This window comes from Lycium ferocissimum, unplaced genomic scaffold (genome assembly GCF_029784015.1).
Source record: "Lycium ferocissimum isolate CSIRO_LF1 unplaced genomic scaffold, AGI_CSIRO_Lferr_CH_V1 ctg4181, whole genome shotgun sequence".
Taxonomy (NCBI): domain Eukaryota; kingdom Viridiplantae; phylum Streptophyta; class Magnoliopsida; order Solanales; family Solanaceae; genus Lycium; species Lycium ferocissimum.
In genome coordinates this window covers 21,273-46,352 of record NW_026725594.1, presented here as the reverse complement: position 1 = coordinate 46,352, position 25,080 = coordinate 21,273, and the positions used below count along the sequence as shown (strand labels likewise).

Sequence of the window (25,080 nt, the reverse complement as noted above, 5' to 3'; positions counted from 1 at the left end):
TCATTTACATACATGCCCTCAACTTTATTTTAAAAATTAAACTCACCCCTCAAGTGTAAATAATAAACATTTTTCTCCCTTATTCTATCCAATATGGACTATATCCTTGACATTTTCAATCCTCTATTTATGGAGTAATATCTTTTATATTATATATAATATTTATTTTTCTTTACAAATTCATTAATATTATAAGTGAAATAATCCTTATGAATTTATCACAAATCCAATGCTATTTTTTTATAATTGTTATTTAATAGTACATGCATTAATTTAGGTATTTAACTATATAATAAGTGTAAGTTGAGTGGTACAACAAAGGGTATTTTCGTAATACCCAATGCTTCTTAGGGGCACTATTGTACTTCGATGTTAACCTGTCATTCCCCATTTTGCTGCCACGTGTTCTATTTGTGGGATACAATTGTATCTCACTCCCTTTGTCTTCTTCAGTCTTACTTCTCTCTCATTCTAGCATGCTTCCTTCTCTCCTCACTTATGCTGGTGTCTATTTCTTTTTGCCATTTTTGTTCTGTTGTTCTCTCCGCTTCAGGTTCTCTTTCTTCTGACCATTTACATTTCAGCTTTTCTAGATTGAATTTACCTGTTGCAGGTGAGTTTTAGTTTTCATTTTTTCCGTTGGTATTTAGGTCTTTTTTTTCTCTCTCTGATTGATTGGATATTTCTTTCAATATTTGTTGTTTGTTTGGTAGTTGGGTTTTAATCATATATGTGGTATTTACTTTGTTCGTTTGTATCGTTTAATTATTCATCGGGTTTTCTGTGTGTATACAGCTATGGTTACACTCTCCAAAGTACCCATGCATCCTGGTCAGTGAGATAAAATCAAAAAGCTTGAAAATGGAGATAGAGAATATTTCTGAGTTCTGCTAAATTTTCCTCTATCTTAGTGAGAACGTAAATGTTATCCTATTGTTTATAGACTACTCATTTGCATATAGATTTTTTTTTTCAAGTGCTTTATTTTACTTTTTAATTGAATGTATAAGTGGATTTTTTATTTACAAGTATATGGGTTTTCCTCCTTTAAATTTTTTATTTGTTTGGGTAGATTATGCGTATGTGTGTGGCTTTTATTGTTTGAACACTTCTAACACTAGGCACATTGAGTTTCCATCTTGACAAAAATATTGATAAAGTCATGCCGGGATTAGAATTAATTATCAAACGAGCCCTTAGTGTTTTAGGGTGTTTGACGAGATGCCTAAAATAAGTGAATAATTTTATTTTCCCATAGCTGATTTTCAAACAATTATTTATCCTTTTGCAAGGCCATAACTTTTGATAACATAAATGTAGGTTATTTGAATGATGTTTTGGCAATTACAGACATTCAGTGAAATATGTAATGTATCCTTTGGTAAGGGAATGTATTTGTAAATTCATTTGTATCTAAAAAAATGAAGCTTCCAAAGAAGAAAATGAATATGATGATTCTTTCATGGTGCCCTACATTTTGATCGTGCTGCAGTTAGTAATGTTGTTTTGTCTGGAATTCATCATTAATTAGCAGAAAGCTTTCATTCCATCTCTTTTTCTAGAGAATGTATTTTAACACTAAGGTATACATGATTAATATCATTGATCTTTTCTTCTTTTTATGTGAAATCTAGGTCAGTAGATGTGTGAATTCAGACAATCTTTCTAATGTGTTTGTGAATCTAATGGTGATTAAATGCAGTACTTGTGATATCTTAAATCCTTGCTTGCCTCTCTATAATTGTATAAATGAAATTTGATGTTTCTTTTTTGGTTTTTCATGGTGATATGTGGCTTCTAAAAGACTAAAACTAGGTTCTTTTTATTATGTGGTAATGCATGAGATGGACTTATTGACTCGCCTTGTGGTTTATGTTGCACCAAGTTCATATTATGCTCTATTGTCGTTCAGACGCATGTTCTGCTTGATAGTGAAATTGACAACTCATATTAACAGGTAAGAGAATGAACTTCTTGCTTCCCTGTAAATTATAAGAGGTTTTTATATTACTTTAATTTTAATGCTAACGGTCGTGAAATTTCATTTATCGGAATTTCGATATTTATAGTATATACAAGGAGTGGAAGGTTCTTATTGGTTTTGGGCACATTTGATACGAATCGAATTGGGGAAGAACCAATTCAATCCAAAATGCGGAATTTAAAAATACGAAGAAAAGGGGATGAGGAATAGAGGATTAAAGTAAGACCCAATCAGGGCGAATTTATGGATAAACCTAAGTATATTAAACTTAGACCCTTCCAATTGAATCCGATCCTAAAAGAACCACTACTATTTGACACTCAAGGCAAGAGATTCAATTTGAATCCACAAACGACAATCTCTTCATGAATATCAACGGATATAAAAGGTTCACAAACCAACAATGGATTCCACCATCATATTGACTAAAATAGCCCTAGAATCTACCTAACAATCTATCACTCAATTAGAGTATCATAATTCATCATACATCAAAAAGTCTCTAATGAAATGAAAAGACAAGCTATATATACAAGCTAAGTAAAGAAGACTAATAGGCAATTACAATGCAACCCTTAATGAAGTAAGGGCCTTGTTTGGCCTTCTCATGCGATCTTGATTCAAGGATTGGCCTTCAATGGCCAAACACTCCCCTACTTGCATAGATGGCCCTCTAATCAACCTTGCATGACCTTCTTGCAAGCATAACCTTCCTTGCACAAATAGCCAACTTCCGATCTAGTCTAAGTTTGCAAGTGTAGCTAATTTGCAGAAATATCCCTATTTGCACGTTTGGCCACTTTGCGTTTATACCCTTCTTGCACTTCTAGCCACTTGGCATTTAGCCCCCTTTCTAGTAGCTTCTTCTTCAATCAACTCCCAAGCCACCTTCCACACATCGTAAGCCAACTTGTGTGGCTTATAGGAGCCTCCAAAGGCCTTTCATGCCATCCTTGTCATCCACACCGCTTGTAGAGTTTGAAGTTCCAGGACTTGGCCTCGGGTGGATGTCTTGAAGTGAAGTGTGTCAAATAGGATCATATCATCCTCCCCTTCTTCAAAAGGATTCGTCCTCGAATACGAACCTAGCAAAACCCAAGGGAAGACATACGAAAACATACTCCTCAAGAATTGAGAGTTAGCACACAAAAGCATAATCACATGTTCATGCCAAGGGTGAACAAATTTGTGGTACAACCACACATCAATGACAATCATGATTAACATTTGCACACATGAGGTATCAAGAGGTTGATCTCTCCAAGGTTCATGACATAAGGATGAAGTAATAAAACCAATGGATGCAAAATACGAAGTATGTAATACTACATTGGTTCTATTTGACATGAAGCACCATGGAAACTCATTTTCCAAACAAGGTGTCCCTAAATCAAACAAGGTAACACCCGGGTCAAATGGGAAGTATAGCCACCTATTAGGGTCAATAATACAACCAACTACCCAATAAGTACCTTCCCCAACATAAGATGCACCCCCAACACAAATAAGAGGCCATCATACGCAAACAAGTAATGCGACTAGCGCCCGAACCGGGCACCCGTACGTGCTAACACACAACACATCGCATATGTTAACAAGAAAATCAATAAGGTAATAACTCAAATATTTTAGAAAAATCCGGCAGAGTTTCCTCTCGTTTTTCCTACTAACCAAAATTTACCCGCACTCGTAAAATACCAAAGAAAAGGCCACACACGGCCATCATATCATATAAACATATACATAGGCGAGCCGGCGGGCCGCCGCGGTAGATAACCGCCCGTACATATATCACATACACATACCGTACGTACGGAACCATAACCCACACTTTATGTCTACGTGCCTCTATAAACGGAACAAACATACAAACATATGACGGGACGGGCCCCGCCGTACCCCGATCAAATATACATGAACGTGACAAAAGATCGTACCAAAATCTGGGCTCCGGACAAGGGAGCTCTTCAAAATAGCTGAACAGGGACCCTAAGCAGGCGGCTCACCCGAACGTCTATCTGCACCTGCGCGGCACGAAACGCAGCCCCCCGAAGACAGGGGGTCAGTACGAAATATGTACTGAGTATGTAAAGCAGTAAACACAAAAAAAAACTGAATCATACGGAATTAAGAAGGACAGAGGAATAGTACAGTAACCGGAACTCATAAAACTTACCTTGAACGTAAATCATGCTTTTCAAAATCATTAACGGACTGAGTATCATACTTAAGGAAATCATCATGAACATGTGCATACATAACATGCCCCGCCCTCTAGTGAGGGACGCGGTAAGTAAAATCATCATGCATATATATATGTAACGTGCCCCGCCCTCTAGTGAGGGACGCGGTGAAAGGAATCGCATATGCCATCCCGGCCACCTCCCCGTCATCACATCATCATCATAAGTATATATATATGTATAACATGCCCCGGCCCTCTAGTGAGGGGCGCGGTGAACAATGCAAAGGAATTGCACGAATACATGCCCCGGCCCGGACGCAAGAAAGATGTCATAACAGTCCGCACGAGCAGAGTAGTGAGAAAACCATATGCAAAAATAAAATACAGCACATTTACAGAGACTCAGTAACACAATTCAGCTGACAAACCATATGACAGAAGCGGGTAGTAATCATAGCGTATGCATTTCGGATATCACAATAGCGTATGTCAAAATAAGCTTTTTGTAATCATTTTCATGTTTCAACCTACATCATGGGACTTATCAAAAGAGTTCAAACGAATGCCATATAGTAGTTAGGAGAGTAGCCAAAAGTTTCCTTTGAATTCTACTTCACAATAAGTCAAACGGAACAAATCGAAAAGACTCGGGAATGGTGGGCCCACCTCGGGTCAAATGAGGTGGCATACATAATTTACGTATGTTTTGCTTCATTATATCACTTATGAGGGTTTTAAAGTAATCGGGTCCTATTCGCACAAGTTCTAGACATTTAGGTACTTTTCTAACCATTCAAAACATATTCAATTCAATTCTATTGAATGAAAAAGAGGTAGATTCGAACGTAGATTCCGAGGAGTAAGGTCGCCCCCAAGGCTCGTATCAAAGCCTATCATACCTAGGACGTGCCAAGAAAAGAATAGGTAAAGCTTTACATACCTTATTCGCTCCTTACGCTTCTCCAAATTCAAATCCCGTTTCGCCAAAAATCTGCAAATGGTCACATTGACCAGCTTACTATTCATGAGACTTACAATTTCCAAGCTTAACCAATATTGTTCTATATCAATTTGGGCAAACACCTCCCCTATACATACAACATCCCCGAGATTTAACTCGGCTCAAATATCAACAACCATACCAACAACAATACCAACAATTTCATATCAAACTAGAATTAAATTCATTCTTAAACTACTCCCAAAACAGCCCAATATACATTCGGATACTAATGCTTGTATACACTTCTTTATTTCCGTATATCCATAATATGACAACAATAACTACAGCCAATCCTCCGATATTCCAGCCCACAAAACTGTCCATAACAACCATAAAACAGTCCCCAAAATATCATCGCAAAACAGCCACAAATATCATACTAAACAGCTCCTAAATATTGTCACAAAATAGCTACGAAAATTATGTAAAACAGCCCCAAAATATGGTTACAAAACAGCTCGATATACGCTTTGCATACAATATCTTTATACACTTTATTCTCCCAAATTCAAGAACAACAACTAATCAAAAACATCAACAACAATATCAACAATTATTATACATCATAACTCAACTAACTTCATCCATTTAATCCACCTAAAACAGCCCCTTAATCCATAAATCCTAACAAAACAACAAGAAGTTTATAACGCTATTTTCTCCGTTCTAATCCGTTAAAACTCTAAATAAACTTGTTAACAATGAAAAAGGGATCTTATTCTTACCTTAAGTATGCAGCAACCACTTCCACCCTCTCCTTCTTGGTTGATTTTTAGCTCAAATTGAAGGCAACGCGACATACAACACTTTTCTCTTCATGACCTTCGCGATTCGGGGCTTAGATTGTGGTCAAAATTTGGTTTCTTTCTCTATCTCTCCTCTCTCTCTCTCTCTATCTCTGAAATTTTCTGGGTTTGTTGAGGTCTGAAAATGAAGGAGAAGGCCGAAATTTTTCATTAAATGGCAAAGAAAATGGGCCTGACCCGAATTGAAATCGGGTTGGGCCGAATTCACTGTTCATCTCGACCTTTCTGCCTTAAAATGTCCATATCTCCTTATTCCGATGTCACCTATTGGCCCACGACCTATGGTTGGAAAGCTAATTCAATTATCTACAACTCCTATTTCTTGGTATTTTTCCAAATTCCAAACTTATAATATCGTTTTTGCCCCTCGAAGTCAGGTCACCCGAAAACGTTTTCTTAAAAATATTCGTTTGGAGGGCTTCCACTTTGATTTGGTCCAAGGGTCCTTCATGAGTTGTGTTTAGCTTTACATATGTGATTCATATGACTTTTCAGATGTTCCAAAAAAATCTCGATGCGTGGGCCCCACCTCAGCAAATAATCCGACGTTTAAAAATACGGGATATAACATCCTCCCCCCCTTTAAAACATTCGTCCTCGAATGTTCAACTAGCCTTATAGGGTCGAGGGGGAGGTCTTCCTTCATTGACACAACATACGATCTCACTTGCCACTTATCATTATTCCCCTCTTTCGATTGAACTTCATCGTCTTATCCAATTAGTACCTTTCTTATATCGTCGCATTGGTCGCCGGAAGCCGTACTCCCACTCGTATGGTCCTGCACAGGGTATTACCCCCTAACCTATACCTATACACACATATATAACTGCCAGCACCTCACTCACAAAAGATCCCCCCGAATAATACTCAAACGACCCCAACTCTAATGCCGAACGCATCTTCCTTTTCCTTTACCCGGTCTATTCCTCTCCGGCCTATACGACCTCCTTAAATTTCCACCTGCTTAGGATATTCTAGATCCCTTTAGATTGCTCTAGCTTTCCTTTGCTTCTTATGACTCAAGTTGTGAAACTTTCAGAAACTTCCCGGGGGGGTCACCCATCTTAAAATTTCCCTCGCCCTAGCACGCTTAACTTCGGAACTCGAGGAAATACGATGCTCTAACGTTAACATAATCGCGTTCGGTGACCACCGGACCCTCGCCACGTAATTGGGAGTAAAATAAAGTGTCGACGGGTTTCCGTACGCTCTCGTACACAATTACCATTTTGCCCTCTCTCGATTTTTACCCAATTACAATCACCCATGGCCATTCCTACTTTTCGTCCTATACTCCCGGTCCGTAATAACAATGGACACGCCTTAGTTACCGTTGTTTATAAATACCAGATTACTAACCCTCAAGTTTTCCGTCCACCACCATTACGCACAATTATATCACAAACACACATACATAAGAAAATAAATTCTAGTGAGGATTTATGTACCTGTAGCCGCATCTGGTAATGCCTCCTGATCATGTCTACCAGCTAATGCATATAAGCGGTTCGATGGACCGCTGGAACTGGGGGCTCCGCCGCGACCTCTACCACGGCCCGCTGGTGCCGGTGTACCCTGCCCCTAGGGCGCATAGCCGCCGGCGAGGACGAACCGCCGACCGACCCAAAGAGGGCCGGGCCATACCACCCGAACCGTCCCGACGCGGCAATCCCTCATAACATGGCCGTAACGGCCGCATGTAAAGCAAGCGCCCGTGACGCGACGGCATTCCCCCAAATGGCGCCGGCCGCACTGAGGGCACTGGGGCATAGGTGGCCTCGTCTGACCGGAACCTCTATCCATCTGTGGCCCTGAAGCTCTGGAGCTCGAACCGGCTCCCGAATACCCTGCACCGTCAAACCTCCTGCCCGAAAATCGTGGGGGTGCACTCTGTGCTGGCTGGGCCGAATATCCCGTACTCTGCTGAGGCTGTCCGCCCCGTGAATCCCCCGAATACCCCCGCCGACCTAGCCCCTCGGGCCGGCGCCATCATCGCCCCGTCGGCTGGCGTCCCCTGTGCCGCTCCTCCATGCCCTGGGCGTACGCCTGTACTCGTGCAATGTCCGCGCCCGGCTGAGCAGCCATCGACATACAGTTATCAATCAAATAATCATCCAGCCCCATAACATACTGGTGTACTCTATCAGCCATATCTGCTACAACATGAGGAGCGTATCTGGCTAAGGAGTCGAACTCCAAACTGTACTCTCGGACGCTCCTACCACCCTGTCTCAAATGTATAAACCTGTGAATCCTGGCGCGTCTAATCTCTCGGGGGTAGAAAATGGGCGAGAAAAGCCTCCACGAACTCATCCCACACACCGGGGAGCCCCCTCACCTCTAGATAGCTCCCAAGACTCATACCAATTGGCCGCAATGTCGTGCGCCGATACGACGCGAACTCAACGTACTCGGTCTCGAGGCCTTAACAAGTCGCAACGTGCGTCGCATCTCTCTCGACAAACTCCCGAGGGTCTTCCTCGGGTTTTGACCCAAAGAACTCGGCGGATTGCAGTCAAGAAATATCGAGCCCTCTCGTCGTCACGTCCACCAAAGAAAATCATCTCCGGCCTCCTTCTCTCGGACCTCGTCCCCGCGCCCGCCCGGTCAACAACCGAACGGCGTCCCTCATGGCCCCGGCCTCCGCCTCGGCCGAGGAGCCGGAGGCTCGGCACTCGAATCTCGGGGCGGGCGGTGGGGCCGCCTCCGTGCCGCACCGCCGCCGCCGCTCCGTGCTCCTCGGACGGATGGAGTGGCAGGAACTAGCCGACCGGGGCACAATCTCCGGCTCGGGCTGGGCATGGGCCCTAGTAACTCTCTGGGCCCTACTGGTCTCTCCTGCAGCCGTGGACTTGCCCTTCTGGGCAACCGTCGCCTTTCTCGGAGGCATTGCTGAAAACATAACAACGTCGTCAGAAAGAAATCATCCTAATGACACGGCTTTATCGCACGATCTAAGATCAGAAGGAAAGACAAGATCCTAAATGTCCCGTAGCCTCCTCGTTTATAGATGTGGTGCACAACACACCGATAAACAAGACTCTACTAGACACGGCTCTTCGCGTACATTCCGAGGACCGACCGCTCGATACCACTTTTGTCACGACCCAACCCCGTGGCCGCGACTAGCGCCCGAACTGGGCACCCGTACGTGCTAACACACAGTATCGCATATGTTAACAAGAAAATCAATAAGGTAATAACTCAAATATTTTAGAAAAATCCGGGCAGAGTTTCCTCTGTTTTTCCTACTAACCAAAATTTACCCGCACTCGTAAAATACCAAAGAAAGGCCACACACGGCCATCATATCATATAAACATATACATAGGCGAGCGCAAGGCCGCCGCGGTAGATAACCGCCCGTACATATATCACATACACATACCGTACGTACGGAAACCATAACCCACACTTTATGTCTACAGGCCTCTATAAACGGAACAGAACATACAAACATATGACGGGACAGGGCCCCGCCGTACCCTGATCAAATATACATGAACGTGACAAAAGACTGTACCAAAATCTGGGCTCCGGACAAGGGAGCTCTTCAAAATAGCTGAACAGGGACCCTAAGCAGGCGGCTCACCCGAACGTATATCTGCACCTGCGCGGCACGAAACGCAGCCCCCGAAGACAGGGGGTCAGTACGAAATATGTACTGAGTATGTAAAGCAGTAAACACAAAAAAAAAAAAACTGAATCATACGGAATTAAGAAGGACAGAGGAATAGTACAGTAACCGGAACTCATAAAACTTACCTTGAACGTAAATCATGCTTTTCAAAATCATTAACGGACTGAGTATCATACTTAAGGAAATCATCATGAACATGTGCATACATAACATGCCCCGACCCTCTAGTGAGGGACGCGGTAAGTAAAATCATCATGCATATATATGTAACGTGCCCCGGCCCTCTAGTGAGGGACGCGGTGAAAGGAATCGATATGCCATCCCGGCCACCTCCCCGTCATCACATCATCATCATATATATATATATGTATAACATGCCCCGGCCCTCTAGTGAGGGGCGCGGTGAACAATGCAAAGGAATTGCACGAATACATGCCCCGGCCCGGACGCAAGGAAAGATGTCATAACGATCCGCACGAGCGAGTAGTGAGAAAACCATATGCAAAAATAAAATATAGCACATTTACAGAGACTCGGAACACAATTCAAATACGACAAACCATATGACGTAAGCGGTAGTAATCATAGCGTATGCATTTCGGATATCACAATAGCGTATGTCAAAATAAGCTTTTTGTAATCATTTTCATGTTTCAACCTACATCATGGGACTTATCAAAAGAGTTCAAACGAATGCCATATAGTAGTTAGGAGAGTAGCCAAAAGTTTCCTTTGAATTCTACTTCACAATAAGTCAAACGGAACAAATCAGAAAGACTCGGGAATGGTGGGCCCACCTCGGGTCAAATGAGGTGGCATACATAATTTACGTATGTTTTGCTTCATTATATCACTTATGAGGGTTTTAAAGTAATCGGGTCCTATTCGCACAAGTTCTAGACATTTAGGTACTTTTCTAACCATTCAAAACATATTCAATTCAATTCTATCGAATGAAAAAGAGGTAGATTCGAACGTAGATTCCGAGGAGTAAGGTCGCCCCCAAGGCTCGTATCAAAGCCTATCATACCTAGACGTGCCAAGAAAAGAATAGGTAAAGCTTTACATACCTTATTCGCTCCTTACGCTTCTCCAAATTCAAATCCCGTTTCGCCAAAAATCCGCAAATGGTCACATTGACCAGCTTACTATTCATGAGACTTACAATTTCCAAGCTTAACCAATATTGTTCTATATCAATTTGGGCAGCACCTCCCCTATACATACAACATCCCCGAGATTTAACTCGGCTCAAATATCAACAACCATACCAACAACAATACCAACAATTTCATATCAAACTAGAATTAAATTCATTCTTAAACTACTCCCAAAACAGCCCAATATACATTCGGATACTAATGCTTGTATACACTTCTTTATTTCCGTATATCCATAATATGACAACAATAACTACAGCCAATCCTCCGATATTCCAGCCCACAAAACTGTCCATAACAACCATAAAACAGCCCCAAAATATCATCGCAAAACAGCCACAAATATCATACTAAACAGCTCCTAAATATTGTCACAAAATAGCTACGAAAATTATGTAAAACAGCCCCAAAATATGGTTACAAAACAGCTCGATATACGCTTTGCATACAATATCTTTATACACTTTATTCTCCCAAATTCAAGAACAACAACTAATCAAAAACATCAACAACAATATCAACAATTATTATACATCATAACTCAACTAACTTCATCCATTTAATCCACCTAAAACAGCCCCTTAATCCATAAATCCTAACAAAACAACAAGAAGTTTATAACGCTATTTTCTCCGTTCTAATCCGTTAAAACTCTAAATAAACTTGTTAACAATGAAAAAGGGATCTTATTCTTACCTTAAGTATGCAGCAACCACTTCCACCCTCTCCTTCTTGGTTGATTTTTAGCTCAAATTGAAGGCAACGCGACATACAACACTTTTCTCTTCATGACCTTCGCGATTCGGGGCTTAGATTGTGGTCAAAATTTGGTTTCTTTCTCTATCTCTCCTCTCTCTCTCTATCTCTGAAATTTTCTGGGTTTGTTGAGGTCTGAAAATGAAGGAGAAGGCCGAAATTTTTCATTAAATGGCAAAGAAAATGGGCCTGACCCGAATTGAAATCGGGTTGGGCCGAATTCACTGTTCATCTCGACCTTTCTGCCTTAAAATGTCCATATCTCCTTATTCCGATGTCACCTATTGGCCCACGACCTATGGTTGGAAAGCTAATTCAATTATCTACAACTCCTATTTCTTGGTATTTTCCCAAATTCCAAACTTATAATATCGTTTTTGCCCCTCGAAGTCAGGTCACCCGAAAACGTTTTCTTAAAAATATTCGTTTGGAGGGCTTCCACTTTGATTTGGTCCAAGGGTCCTTCATGAGTTGTGTTTAGCTTTACATATGTGATTCATATGACTTTTCAGATGTTCCAAAAAAATCTCGATGCGTGGGCCCCACCTCAGCAAATAATCCGACGTTTAAAAATACGGGTCTCTCTCACATCACTCCTCACTTTCTCTCTTTTTTCCTCTCTAGAGTTGTCACTTTTCACTCTCTTACTCCTCTCAATATTTTCTCTCTCAATTTCTTGGGAGTTGGAACAAGTTCAAAGTATTCTTTTAGAAGGGTTAGGGGAATTCTCCACTTTATTATTACATCTCAGAGATTTCGGATTTGTTGCATTGTGAGTAGACCAATGCAAGTTATGTGAGAAGGTTTCGTAACTATTGAGTTAGTAATTATTTAGTAACGTATTGACAAGGAGCTATAGGGCTCCTTAGATGGTTAATGAAGTGTTATGTAAGTGTCAATAAGGTTCCATAAGGATTGGAGGTTGAACGAATCGACGAGAAAAAGTTTCAAAAAAATTTGGGTTTCACGACCACTTATACGACCTGTATAATGGTCCGTATAACCATTTCCAGAGAAGGGTGCAACCATGGTAGGATTATATGGTCCATTTATACAGACCGTATAAGTTATACGGACCGTATAAATGGCCGTATAATTGGTCGGGCTAGTTTTTTTATTTTTATATATGGACGACCCTTGCTCATTTATTTCATTTCCAACATTTCCCCAAGTCTTAAAAGCTCTAGAACCTTCTCTCAAGCATATTCCACACAAACCCAAGAGAGATCATAGATCAAATAGCAAGAATCAAAGGATCCAAGTGTTGGAAGGCTCACTAGGGTTTGTAGAACTCAAGATTTTCTTTGGTGTTGAAGTTGGGGTTTCACTCAAGTGAATGATTTGATTCAAAGCTTGATCTTGTGTGATTAAGGTGAGTTTTTATAATTGTTTCCATGTTATTAAGAATGTCTAGTTGTTGAATAACTTGATTGAGGGAAAGAAAGCAAAAGAGGAAGTCCAAATGTGGGTTTGATGATGTTATGAGTAATAAATTGATTTGAGTTGTAATTGTTGGAGTACTTTGGGTATAATCTTGCTATGAAATAAGTAATGATGATGAGGAAGTGTGGCACACGAGTGTAGATAGAGTTGTATTGAAATTGTTGTTGTGTGTTGTGTCACGGCCCAACCCCGTAGGCCGTGACTAGTGCCCGAGCTGGGCACCCGTACACACATCAACAGAAACAAAGACACAAATAACTTATACCTATACAGAGATCAAACGTCGACCGTAGCTAGCATAATCGTATCTTATACATATGGAAAAAATAAAAACGATCGCCCCTAAGTCGTCACGTATACACATATACATAACGTGACATAAGCCGGTGAGGCTATCATAATACGGGGGACGTCCATATCGCAAATCATACAGACACAACCGAACAGTGACTACCCACAACCCACGCGTACATGTCTACAGACCTCTAAGAGCAATAACAGAATCATATGACGGGACAGGGCCCCGCCGTACCCCTGAATAGACATATACATACACATACATACAATGAAGATGTCTGCACCAAAACATAGGCTCCGGAACAAGGGAGCGCTCCAAGACAGCTGAACAGGAATCCTAAGCTGGTGGATCATCCAAACAAGTATCCGTACGCGCGGTACGAAACGCAATACGAAGAAAGGGGGTCAGTACGGAATATGTACTGAGTATGTAAAGCATGAAATACAGAAAACGAGGTCATAACCGAAGTGGGGGGTACAGAAGGTAAGCACAATAACCAGAATATCGAAGGGCTTGCATCTGAAATACAGATCGTGCATAAGTAGTACAGAAAATAAGTATAATAATCAGAATGTCAAAATCCTTCAAGTATAATAATCAGAATGCCAGAATGCTTACTTCTGAATCATAAATCATGCATGTCAATATCAGATATCATATGCACACATATCGTGTCCCGGCCCTCTAGTGAGGGACTCGGTAAATAAGATCATATGCCATCATATTATCATATCACATACCACATATGGTCCGTAATGGGACCCGGCGGACGGAACATGGTCGCCCCTCCTGTCTCGGGCGCCATAACTCATCATACTTCGGAATGTTGCATATCTCCGAACACATCATCCTCCGTATCACATCATACTTCATAACACATCATATTTCATAACTCATCATACTTCGAAAAACTCATCATACGTCGGAATATAGCATAGTGCGCACGATAACATACCGGCCCGGGACTCGGCGAAGGAAGTAACAATAGTGTGCACGAGCATAATCGTGGAAGATCATATGTAATGCAAAACATTTATAAAGACTCAATAGAATAATCAAAACAAACTATCATTTATTAGCCAAGACAATAGTCAAATCAGGTTTCTTCCGAATGTCACTCGGGAACATATCAAATAGAACTTTTAGGAATCATAGTTACGTATCAAAATCATATGCATAAAAATCCTCATTTCAGACTCAACAGATAAATAAGTAATCATACTCGGGGTCGGGATGATAAACATATTAAATTCTTTCAAAAAGCCGTTAGAACTATACAAAGGAAAGTCGCGGGACCCACGGACGAGCGTCAACCCAATCCGAGCCCGCCATGGAAGGTATAGTCATAATAGAGAGAATCTCCTACGAGCATATCGAGGCGATCCGTTCCGTCTACGAAAGTTAGGGACACTTTTAGACATAGAATCCTTTAAGATCAAAAATTCCTTTTTGCACATTGAAATCCAAACATACAAAAGACATAAAGACCATAGCTCAATTACATTAAGAGTGCGGACATCAAGAAGTAAGTAAGAATCGTAGACATACTCGGACCGCAAGAATAGAGTTAACCCGAGGCTAGTATCATAGCCTACTTACAACTAGGACATGCCAAAAGAAAGAAGGGTTAAGCTTTACATACCTCGTCCGCTTCCTAAGCTAACTCGAACTGTAGTCTCAACTTCTCACGATCTACAATACATCATTAGTCATAAGCATCGAAAAATTCAATCCCAAACTAACACTTTTGTCTACAGAAATTTGGGCAGCATTTCCCCTATAAATTCCACAACCCCGAGAATTCAACTCGGCCAAATCTTCAACAACAATACCAACAACCATATAAACAACATCAATAATCCATTCAAAACGCATTCTAACATTGGTAACTCCTTTCTACATACTTCGACAACTTTCCATTTACATTCAATTCAACTATATATATTCAAGCCAACATCAATGCTCGCATATTCAAAGACTAACCCAAGATCATTTAACAAGATTCAAGAACACTTCGGACAATTCACAATGTATTCAAATCAGCCCATCCACTACATAATGAAACCCGAAACCTCCCAAGTTCAAGAAAACAACACAACACATTTTCTTCCTTCCGAATTCATGAACTACATTAATTCCATTACTTCCATAAATTCAAGAAACTATATAAAATTCCATAACAAGCCGCAAACAACTATAACTTCACTTTGAACCATTAAACTTTCATTAGCACCATAGAATCCACAACACAACAATCCAAACATACTAAATAAATTTAGTCCTTCACTTCTACATAACACCACATACCCACGGCCACAATACAACACACGGCCCAACTTCCACAACATAGTTTCATGAGTTTCATTCATTTCCACGTATCACAACATGCACAAATCACCCATAAGACATGTAAAGAAAATTAAACCTCACCTTTTCCATCCAACTTCTCCACTCGGCTAGGATGATGTTTTGCTAAAACGAATGCTTTGCTCGCTTCACCAACTACTCCATATTGTAGAGGACCTTCCAATTGGTAGGAAAGCTAGAAGAAACCAATTTTTCTTGATCAAATTTTCAAGGACCATTTTCGGCCATGCTACGGCCGAATGGTCTCTCTCCCTCTTTCTCCATGTTTCTTGAATTTTCTTGAGTGAAAATGATGATGAAGATGATTTAATTATCATCTTATGCTACCATATATAATTAATACGTGGCCTATGGCCCACATCTTCTTGGCCACTTAGGCCCCTTCAAGAAATATTATTTTCACTTCTAGCCCCTACAATACATGATGTACACATGTGCCATTTCATGGTTTGAAAATATTGGCCAACCATGGGTGGGGCCCACACCATACCCCACGGCCACATGGCCATTTGGCCACTTTATGAAATATTTTTCTTCCAACTCTTAGCCCTTAATTTTCCTTATTCCGAATTTACCCTCAATACTCCATACCAATAAAAAGATGAATATGCAACTTATGCACTTTAACAAAATCGGAAGAAAATATAACCTTGTCCTTAACTTATCATGATTAGCTCGGAACATCCCAATGTACCAAAATACGGGATATAACATGTTGGTTATGAAAAGGAGTTTTGAGCATGTAATGAAGTCTCTTAATTACAAAATTGATAACAATGTCATTGTTGATTAGGAGCTGTTTTATGATATAATGGAAGTCAATAAAACAGGGGAAATGCTGCCCAATTTTCGCTAGCTCATGAATTATTCTAGTTTGAACTTAAGAGTGTCTTTAAGACTTAACCTTAGTATGATCCTTTTAAATGTAGATCTTGTGAGCGTGGAAGGAGAACATTAAACGATTAAGGAGATGTTAAGTTATGTTAAGGCTATTCCTTCTTCATTTTGGCATGATCCTATGTTATGAGCCAACAAGCAATTAAATGAGCTTCCATATTACTCTACTCTTTAAGCTCCTGGTGAGTATTTCGCCTTTATGTCCCTATACCCCGTATGATTGTTCCTTCGTTCATAGGTCTTGAGATTACTAATGTTGATGATGTTAGCTCAAAAGTTGTTCTTCGGAGATAGTATGACCTTATGTCACTCCGAGAGTTTTATGTGTTCAGTTATTCATGCATTGCATCCATATATTCATATGCATATTGACCCGTGACCAGAAGGCGTTATATACGCGTATATTATATGTACATGGGGTATGGGAAAATGGATGGGCGTTATATACGCATTACCACCTAATGAGTTGGTGCACCTTGATGGTGATATATGGATCGAGCCGTACGTTCCTCGGCATTATTATAAGATATATGGATCGGGCCGTACATTCCTTGGCACTATTATATGGGATATGGATCGGGCTGAATGTTCCTCAGCACTATGACCTATATTTATATACATGGGCATGATTATCGATGAGAGCATGCGATTATGCGCCCACGTAGGCATTGTCGATTATACGATACTTGTTCATACAAATCTATGCAGACGATCGGTTTTAGCTTTCGAGTTCCGCATTCGTTCATGATTCTTATGCTTATACATATGTTACTCTTATGCCTTACATACTTAGTACATTATCCGTACTGACTCCCCTATCACTTGGGGACGCGCGTTCATGCCCGCAGTGGGGCAGATGTACGGTGGTCCCACCCCCGCAGACCTTTATTCGAAATAGTTGGTGCGCTCCATTTGATCCGGAGCTGCAGTATACTTTGGTATGACATTCTTTTGGTGATGTATATGCATATAAGTATGACGGGGCCCTGTCCCGTCTTTTCTACAATTTTCTATTCCACTAGAGGTCTGTAGACATGTGTATGTATATGTCAGATGATATAGCCTTGTCGGCTCTTATTCTTTTGTGTACAATATATGTAGCGGCCTAGTTGACTTGCACTGTTCTTTCAGCTTGTATGTATGTAAATGTACCGAGTTCATGATGTCACCCCTTCATGAGGCAGTATGAGATCAGTTTAAGTCACTTATGGGCCCTTGAGGTTCAGTATGGTTCAGTTATGAGTGTAGGGGTGTTTGATCACTAGAGGTCAGACACTCGTCACAACTCATCGGTGTGGGTCGTGACAGAAGTGGTATCAGAGCAGTTCCGTCCTAGGGTTGTCTACAGATCGTGTCTAGTAGAGTTTTGTTTATGGGTGTGTTGTGTACCACACTTATAAACAGGAGGCTTCCGGACATTTAGGAAATTGTCATTCCTTCTCTCTTAGATCGTGCGATAGATCCGTGTGTTAAGAGTTCGCCCTCTAATGATTTGTTCGATTTCGGCCGATGCGCTCGTAAGAAGCCGCAGCCCGCAGGGAGGGCGAGTGTCTAGTGAGGCCACCAGGCCGTACCTGGCCGGCTACTAGGACTTGGGACGAGATTCGGCGAGAGCCCATCTCATACTTCACATACCCCCGCCTCCAAAGACTCGCCCCTCGTTCCTCAACCGGATGCACCGGCCGATGTGTGATGGATAGTTATTGACTAGATTGGTAGCCGCCCAGGCTCAGCCGGCAGGGGTGGTGTTGATCGGTGCGCATGTACGGTAGTTTGAGGGTTAAGACTTTCCTCGAATTAGACCCTCTAGAGTTTTCGGTAATAAAGCAAAATATGTACCCCCAGGACTTCATTGATGGTATGCAGAGGACCTTGTGGGTTATGCACACAGATGAGGTCGAGTCGGTGGAGTTGGCTTCGTATAGGCTTCGTGATATTGCAGTACAGTGGTATCAGACTTGGGAGCTATCTAGGGGAGAGAATGCCCTCCAGCTGTTTGGCGAGAGTTTTCAGATGCTTTTATTCGCCATTACTTACCTCCAGAAGTCAGACGAGCCCGAGCAAATAGGTTTCTGCGTATCGAGCAGGGCAGTATGAGTGTCTAGGAGTATTGTGTGTACTTTTATTCTATGTCTAGATATGCCTTAGCCATTGTGGCTGAGATAGAGGACAAAGTTCATCGTTATGTAGCAGGTTTAGGGCCGCATTTGATAGATGCTTGTACGACTGCCTCATTACAGCCGGGCATGGATATCTCCCCTATACAGGCATATGCACAAAATTTAGAGAACCGCAAGCGTCAGCGGAGGACAGAGCGTGACCGTGACCGGGGCCATGGCAAGAGGGCCAGATCTTTAGATATCGGGGGTGAGTCCAGGGGAGGACAGAGACAGCAGTATCCCCGATATCCATTCCATTCGGCAGGGAGTGCACCTCCGCGATTTTCAGGTCCGAGATTTGATCGGTCTTTTTATTTCGGAGCGGGTCAGAGTTCTAGAGCTTCGGGTTCTCAGCATAGACCAGAGTCAGGCCAAATGAGACCCCCTTTGCCGCGGTGTGCCCAGTGTGGCAAGTTACACGCAGGTCAGTGTCGGTTGGGATCAGAGGTTTGTTATACTTGTGGCCATCCTGGTCATAGGATGCGGTAGTGTCCGATAAGATAGAGTGGGGGTATGGTTCAGCCTACAGAGTCTATGGCTAGTTCTTCTTCTGCAGTACGCCCTTCAGGGAAATCTTTCTAGTCACCAGTAGGACGAGGTAGAGGGAAGAGTAGAGCATCCAGCTCGAGCGGCCCTCAGGACCGAGTATATGTACTAGACTGTAGGCAGGATCGTGAGTCGTCTCCTGATGTCGTTATAGGTATATTATCAGTCTCCTCCTATGATGTGTATGCACTGATTGAACCAGGTTCCACTTTATCATATGTTACTCCATTTGTCGCCAAAGAAGTTTAGGATAGAACTTGAATCGATTAAACCGTGTGAGGTGTCGACACCAGTTAGTGATCCAGTCATAGCTAGGCGGATATATCGAGGCTGTGTAGTGATAGTTTGTAATCACCGTACCTTAGCAGATTTGATTGAGTTAGACATGATTGATTTCGATGTGATCATGGGTATGGATTGGTTGGCTTCCTGTTACGCTAATGTTGATTGCAGAACGAAGATAGTTCGATTCCAGTTTCCGAGTGAGCCAGTCCTTGAGTGGAAGGGCAAGGCTGCTTCGCCGAGAGGTAGGTTTATTTCCTACCTTAAGGCAAGGAAGATGATTAGAAAGGGGTACATTTATCACTTGGTTCAGGTTCAGGACGTACAACCAGAGTCACCGACCCTTCAGCCTATCCCTGTGGTTAATAAGTTCCAAGAGGTGTTTTCAGATGAGCTTCAGGCATTCTGCCAGTGTTACAACTCGAAAATTTTGAGTTGTCATGCTGTAAATAGACTAACGCAAGCTTAAGGTGAACATGAAGTCCTTCTGACATGAAGGAGAGTAATTGGTATTTTAATGTGTATACTACAAGATTTTGAAGTCATATGAACCGATGAAACTAAATTCGTCGAAGAAAGTGAAGAGTAAGTTGTGTTTGGGAAGGTTTTGCAATTATCGAGTTAATGTGTATTTAGTAATGTCCTGAGGAGGAGCTATAGGGCCCCTTAGATGGTTAATGAAGTATTATACAAGTGCCAAGAAGGCTCCATAAGGATTTGAGATCAAATGAATCGACGAGAACAATTTCGGAAGAAAGGAGTTATATGATCACTTATACGGTCCGTATAAGGGTCAGTATAATAGTTCCAGAGAAGGTCAGCCCCTGGTAATATTATACGGTCACTTATACGGAACGTAGACTCAACATGTGTAACTATGTAAGTCCAAGTGCCTTGAGTGTTACTTGTCCTTCATTGCTTGAGTCTAAACCTATCTGAAACTAGGATTTCTTGCTGAAAAATGGCACCTGAGGTCCTTTAGGTGTTTAAACTGCCTCATCTTCTTAACTACATGTACATATGCCATCTAAATTATAATTCATTGTCTTAAACTGAACCTTTTCCTATCTAACTACTATTGAAAGTCTTAAGGTCCTGTTGGTTCCCTATAATTGCAGTCTATATGCTAGGTGCTTTGTGATCATTTCTGCCTTGTGTTGTTACATTTTTGCACCTGTAGCCATTCATTCAAAGTTCTGCATAACTTGTAGATCCTCAACTTCCTTTGCTGAGCCTCACACTTATAAAACTTAACTGCTTGAATCTTGTATGCTCTCCTGTGAATATTGACAATTCTCTCAATTTGCATTACTTGAACCTTGGCTTTTTTTTTTATGACCTCTAACTTACTAAAACTAGCTATTGAAGTCTCTTAGTTGTTAAATTGTTCATTCATCTCAAAACCTAGCCTTTACACTTAAAGTTCTGGAACTGTATCTGATTGTTCTACTTAACGTGTGCTTGGTATTAGATATATTGAACCCAAAATCTTTACTAAATCAGTGTTTCTTGACATATGCATTATCATTGTGTTTCCCTGTTCTGAGTGTGTTTGCTTGGCTTATGTGCATTGCCTCTCTAGTTCCTATTTGCACTGCATGGTACTTCCCCCATTTCTGTGTTCTCTTTACTGTGTTGTGGTTGTTTGGTTATGAATATTCGCCTCCTTGATTATTTGTGAAAATGTAGAGGGTATGCCCTCCATTTGGAGGAGGTTTTGCCCGTACACCATTAGTATACTAGTGTATGAATCTAGTATATCTTCACTGTCTTAACACTTAGAAAAATCTGGGCACAATGGGAGGTATACAGAGGGTATATGTTACACCTCAAAATTTCGGGTGTTGTGCGGTGAATGGGCTAATACGAGTTAAGGTGTATAGGATGCTCCTATGAGTGAGAAGGGATACTTCATGATTCTAATTAAGATTCCAAAGACATTTGAGGCGAGAGAAGGAAGCTCGTTGGAGAAAGTTAAGGTAGAAAGTGCCTTACCTCGTGTGCAAATGTACCAGCAGGTATTCCCAGTAATTTACTAGTTAGAAGTTGAACGGATTGAATCGACACAATCTGAACTGATTCAGGAAATTCTGTAGACACCAGTCAGTGTCGACGGACCGTCACTGTGCACCGTCAATATGTTTCTGCAGACTGAGACCTGCAGGCGCCAGTCGACGGACCAAGTTGACGGACCATCGACACATCGACGGGACCTTCGACCCAACCGTCAACATGTTTCTGTAATTAGAGATTCTCAGGTGCAAGTCGACGGAGCAAGTCGACGGAACGTTGACACGTCGACGAAGCAAGTCGACGAACGTCGACACGTCGACGGGTCGGCAAATCGCTTCTCTGGAACTTTCCAGTTTCAGCTATAAATAGACGAGCCATGCTCCAAATTTTCAGATTTCATTCTCTCTCCAAGTCTTGAAGGTTCTAGAAAAATTCTCTCATCATATCATCATATATCCAAGGGAAATCAAGGAGTAAACACCAAGAATTAGTAGAATTAAGTGCAAGGATACTCACTAGGGCTTGTGGAAACCAATAATCCCTTTGGTATTGAAGTAGGATTTTCTCTCAAGTGGAGTATTTTCATCCAAAGCCCATTCCTATTTGATCAAAGGTGAGTTTCACATTTTATTCATGTTATTAAGAATATTGAGTGGTGGTAAGACTTGGATTATGGAAGAAAGTAGAGTATGAAGTTCAAATATGGAAATAGTGGAATTCTTGAATGGTAACTTGACTTGAGTCATAGTTCTTGACATACCATAAGTGTAATCTTGTTGTGAATAATGCAAATGATGTTAAAGGAGTATTATATGAGAATATATATGGCATTATGTCATAGTTTTGGTTATGGATGACATTGGAAGGGCATTGTAAGGATTGAATAATGTTGAACTTGATGAAGCTTATCGATTGTAGTATCATGGGTGTTATTATCGACGTTTGGGAGTTGTTTATTATATAGAGAAGGTTGTTGAAACAAAGGAAACGCTGCCCAATTTTCGTTAGCCCTTAGTTGTTTTAGTTGAGGCCTAAGTATGTTCCCAGTTATTTAATCCTCAAACGAATTCTCTTGAATGTAGAATCGTCAGCTTGGAAGGAGAATGCTAGTTGTTGAGGAGACGTGGAGGTATGTAAGGCTAGCCCTCCTTTCAAAGGCATGATTCTTATATATTGTGATTTCTTTCCAGTAATTCCCATGACCTTCTTACATTCCAAAAGATGAAAGGTAAAGAGTACAAAACGTTTCCTACGAGATAGAGATGAGATACGTTCCATGATAATGATATTATGCTATTATGATGCTAATGATCTTGACATGACTCCTTGATGCTATTCATTGTTGATAGCCTCACCTTATAAGGCTAGTTCCTTCAAGGTGAGACATGACGATCATGATGTTCCATAATGTAATCGGAGGTTACCGACCTTACGTCACTCCGATAGAGGACAACTTTTATTTGATCTCTTATGCATGCTTCGTGATAAGTATATACATGTATGATAACACCGTGCCTATTTAGCCGGACATGACACCACTTCGGTGGGCGGCTTATGGATAATAATAACACCGCGCCTATTCAGCCGGACATGACACCGCTAAGGCGGGCGGCTTACGGATGATGACAGCACCACTAGTGAACGGCGTGAAATGATTACCCCAGACACGGGGGGCCCGGACGCGGGCTAATGATGTTATTGATTCAGATAACTTATGTATGTATGTATGATATATTTTAAAGGTAAAAGTGAGCATGCATGATTCCGCCTCAAGAGGCAAGCAGTTACAGTTATCTTTTCTTCTTATGCTTTCTATATTCCCTTATTATGTTACTATGTATGCCTTACATACTCAATACATTGTTCGTACTGATGTCCTTTTCTTTTGGAAGCTGTGTTCATGCCCACAGGTAGATAGAGAGACGACGCAGACGCTTGGGAGCTTACTCAGTAGATTTACAGGAGCACTCCACTACTTCGGAGTTGCCATTTCTTGGTATATTCTTTTGTGTATATATTCGGGCACGACGGGGTCCTATCCCGTCCTTATGTTCAGTACTCTAGTTAGAGGCTCGTAGATACATATGTGTGGGTAGTGGATGTCTTATGATCACCCCAGTGTATATTGTTGTATATCAACTCAGAGCCGTGAGGGCTTATGTGTTATATCCCGTATTTTGTACATTGGGACATTCCGAGTTAATTACGATAAGTTAAGGACAAGACTATTCCGGGATATGAGATTGAGACTTTTGACCTCCGATTTTGTTTGAAGGCATAAGTTGCTTATGATTTTATTGGTATGGAATATTAAGAAAAATTTGGGGTTAAAAGTGAATTATGGAAATTTATTAATTTTTCATGAAATGGCCATGTTGGCCGTGGGAGGTGATGTGGGTCCCACCCTTGGTTGGCCAAATTTGACTAGTTCAAACTATGAAGGGTGCATATGATTACTTTACAATTGTAGGGGCTAAAAGTGGAAAAAAAATTCTTGAGGGGGGTCTAGGTGGCCGGCCACTTTGGGAGTGGGCCATGGCCACATGGATGCCTTGTATATGTAATAAAATATGACCAAGTCAAAGGTATTTTTCATCTTCTACACTTAGAACAATCAAGAAACTTGGAGAGAAAAAAATGAAGGCCATATTCGGCCATGGAGAGGAAAAATGGAGGTCCAAAAATAGCCATCAAAAAAATTATTTCTTCTAGCTTTTCTACTAATTGGAAGGTCTTAATCAACATGGAGTGGTTGTTGGGGCAAGCAAAGCCTTTGTGTTATACCCCGTACTTTGTATGTCGGAATATTTTAAGTCGTTTGCGACGAGTTAAAGACAAGACTTTCAATTTCCGATTTTGTTGATTTTGCCTTAAAGCATAAGTCGTATATTCATCTTTCGATGGTATGAAGTGTTAAGAGTAAGGTTGGTGTTATATTTCGCATTTTGTGCGTATTCGGAAAAATTGAGATAATTCGGAATGGTAAGAAATAAGGCTTTAGATGGATCTTACTTAAGGTGCATGTGATGTCTAAGGAAATATTGAATGTGAAATATTAAGAAAGGCTAAGGGTGAAAAGGAAATTCGCCAATACGACCCGTAGAAATATGGAGGAAGGCTAAGGGTAAATTTGGAAATGAGAAATAATTTTTCATGAACTACAAGAACTAGCTATGAATTGATTGGGCTTGGAAATTTTAACAAAAATTAGGAGGCCCAACCGGCCATGGCTATGGCCCAAGGCCCATGTGGATTAAATAAATAAGTTCAAAAGATGACTAATTTGTCATCTTATTCATAAGATCCTCTAGAAATTTCAAGACTTGAAGAACAAAAAAAAGAAGGAGAAAATTCCTAAGGCCATTCGGCCATGACAAGGATTCACAAGAAACTTGGGAAAAATTCTTTTAAAAATCATTACCTACTAAGTGAAGGATCCCTAGCAAGTTGGAGTGGTTAGTGGAACAAGAAAAATTCATATTCTTGCAAGTTGGAAGCTTTAACCAAGTGAAGAAGTGAGGAAAAGGTAAGGCTAAAT

The 25,080-nt window shown here is 41.1% G+C and overlaps 1 long non-coding RNA gene across 1 annotated transcript; it reads left to right on the top strand.

The window, feature by feature from the left end:
- Nucleotides 1-464: 464 nt before the first annotated feature.
- Nucleotides 465-1,059, top strand: LOC132044340 (uncharacterized). Its single transcript, XR_009412107.1, has 2 exons — nucleotides 465-553; nucleotides 796-1,059. It is a non-coding gene; the product is annotated as an uncharacterized LOC132044340 (long non-coding RNA).
- The last annotated feature ends 24,021 nt before the right edge of the window (nucleotides 1,060-25,080 follow it).